This window comes from Vicugna pacos, chromosome 5 (genome assembly GCF_048564905.1).
Source record: "Vicugna pacos chromosome 5, VicPac4, whole genome shotgun sequence".
Taxonomy (NCBI): domain Eukaryota; kingdom Metazoa; phylum Chordata; class Mammalia; order Artiodactyla; family Camelidae; genus Vicugna; species Vicugna pacos.
Genome location: NC_132991.1, coordinates 13,346,252 through 13,349,203, shown reverse-complemented (window position 1 = coordinate 13,349,203; position 2,952 = coordinate 13,346,252). Strand labels below are relative to the sequence as shown.

Genomic DNA, 2,952 nt, shown 5'->3' with positions numbered 1-2,952 from the left:
CCGCCAAGCACCATGGTCAGGTGCTGCGTTCCTGCCAGGAAAGCAGGTGGCTGCCCGCCCTCTCCCGGTGCAGGTTGCTCTGCTGCTCTGTGCAGCTGCCCTCTCTGCCTCTGGTCGGTGCTCTGTAGGCGGGCTCAGGGAAGACCCTGTGTGGAACAGCCCCGCCCCTATTCTGTGCCAAATCTCAACTCCTTGTTTGTCTTGGCAGTGCAAGTTCTCTGAGGCACCAGGACAGAAATATCCTATCTGCCTCGGGCTGTAAACAAGTCTCAGTCCTGCCTAGGAGGTTGCAGAGCCCCTGGTGTGGATTCAGGTCTCAACCCCGCCCCTGCCCAGGTGCTGCGCACAGGAGATGGCAGCTGTGGCTGCGCCCCACCTCTCTTCTTGCGAGAAGCACCAGTAATGGTGCCACGGGTCTGAGGAGACAAAGGCTACGGTGCCCCTCCCCACAGGGAACACCAGCCTTGTTGCTTTGCTTTTTTCTAAATTTATGGGGGACTGAGGTGGTTCTGCTCTGTATCCCCTCCCAGCCATGGCAGGCAGCCCCCTGCAGTCCCCCGGGGCTGCCTCAGTGCAGCCGCCCCAGTCCTCTGCCTGGCTTGGGCGGCCTGTCCCGGCCCCAGCTGCTGACTCGTGTCTCAGGCTGGGTGTCATGGGGACCCTTTTTGCCTGTTTAACTTAATTCTGTTGGTCAAGGGGTGCTCGGGGCAGATCGGAGCCTCAGAGGCTCCCTCTTCGTCCCGCTGGCCTCTCTGTTGGAGAGAGGAGACCCAGCGAATGAGTGCTAGTCCTCCTTTGCCGCTCCCTCCTTGCAGGACTGGTCCCGCTCTGTTTTGCCTTTTCTTCTTTCTTTTTTCCTACCAGGTTTTTGGCATCTTCATCTTTCGAAGAGGGCGATGTTCTGCCAGAGTTCGGCAGATGCTCTGGTTGGCTGAGTGGGTCTGTAGATGTGAGTTTTGGTGTATTTGTGGGAGAGGGTGAGCTATGAGTGTCCTTCTACTCCACAATCTTGCTTCTCTCTCTCTAATGTTTAAGTTCTTAGAGAAAATAAGTGTTCAAGAAGTACTTACTTATATCTCCACTTTGAGGTGCTGATTAAAAATCATTCTCTTTTATTAATTAAGGGAAATTCTCCAACTCTGCTTGCTGAACGATCTGGGAAGCGCTCTGAAGAGCTCATTGACATTGTTTTCATAATTAGTTCTTTTGTTTCTTTGTTGTTTTACTGAACTTAATGTTTCATGGGAGAGGGGAGTGACTCCAGTCTGCAGGTTAGGAATGGGCTGAGGCCCATTTGATTTGTTGTTACGTGCTCTTTGTAACATTGCTGTTGTGGGTTTTCTGGTTTTGTTTTGTTTGGGGGGGTTGCCCTTGTTATAAATTGGGAAAAATAATGAGCAGCTTTAGTAAGAAATAATTTAAAGACTCCTTTCAAGGTCCTTCTGATTTCCACCTCCCACTTCAGGTTTTCCCCTTTATTATCTACGTTCCTTTATGCTGCTTCCTCCTTAAACTATCCAAACCATTTTGCTGTTTAACCGAAGTCACTCTCCCAAGGGGGAAAAGTGTTTTTTAATTTAAATTATTAGCAGGTAAAATCAATGCAATGAAGTAATGTTGAAAAGGAACCAGAATTAGTATTAGAGAGAAAACAAAAACACATAAGAAGTACAAAAATTTAATTTTAAAATTTGAAAATTTAATGGTTATAAATATTTTTTAAAAAGTAACATCTTTAAAATAAGGGTAATTATCATGTTATCACTGAGTCATTGAAAGTGGGTTTGGGGCAAAATTTTCCAGCCAATGAAACAGCCTTTTGTTTTCTTAAAGAATAAATGCTTCCATCATATGAACTAAGATAAGAGGAGGAGGATTTATCTGCTGCTTTTCCAGGCCTTGATCCTCAGATGGAACTCCAGCTCTTTGCCCTCTAGCTCTTAGCCATCTGCTCGGCCACACCGGCCTGGTCTTGAGGCCATGCATGCAGGAAGCTGTCCCTGCTGGAGCTGCTCCTGTAGAAGACTGCTGATTTGGGCATTCTTTTCTCCAACATCATAGTTCTTCTGAATATTCTTTGATCATTTTTTTGTTTAAAATCTCTTCCTCCTTGGGAGTCAGCTTGGCCCTCTTCTTGCGGCCCAGGGGCAGTGCATAGTGGGACTGGTACCACTGTCGGTGTGGTGTGCTGTCAAGGAGCACTATGCAGTCCTTCAGCAGGGTCTTGGTACAGACCAGCTCATTGTTGGATTCATTGTAGATGACACCAGTTATCCTTGTCTTGCCCGTGCAGCATTTGGAGCCCCAGGAGAAGTTCCCCATGTCCAGCCTCAAGGCCTGGTAGTTCCTATTGCCTCCCTACACACACACCTTGTGTCTGCGACGGGAGCCAGTCTGGGTGTTAGCCATGGGGCATCCCAGCTCATACTTCCGCTTCTCATGGTAGGGCTTTCTCTTGCCCTGGGTCTTTTGGGCAAGTTTTTGGTCTCAGTTGTCCCGAGAGATGCCCATCACTCGGCACTGGCTGGAAAGAGAAACTAAAACAGCCCTTTGGACACCCTAGTGGGTGAGAGAGTGAGGGAGAGGAGAGATTTATAAGCTAACTCCAGATACTGTCTTCTGATTCTCCATCTTCAAACAATTCCTTTCTTTTCTTAAACAGGTTGAGCTCTTTTTGAATTTTTCATGTTTAGGAAATGTAATCTTTTAAATATCTACCAAGCTGAAGTTTGTTTCAAAGCAGGCCACATGGCTTTGCCCTTGTTTTCCTTATTTCATTCATTGCAGACAGAGGAGATTCCGCTGCAGAGGCACCTGGATCAAATTTAACATCATCATGTACATGTTCCATGTACACAGTGAGTCTTTGACACAGGGTGAGACTTTTTTGCAATAGAATCTTTGCTTTGTTTATCATCATTTTCTTCCACTTATGGAGGGGAGAAGAATGCT

General features: G+C 47.2%; 1 pseudogene; it reads right to left on the bottom strand.

Annotated features, from left to right (window-relative positions):
- Window positions 1–1,877: 1,877 nt before the first annotated feature.
- On the bottom strand, window positions 1,878–2,511 carry LOC116280505 (small ribosomal subunit protein eS8 pseudogene; annotated as a pseudogene).
- Window positions 2,512–2,952: the final 441 nt, after the last annotated feature.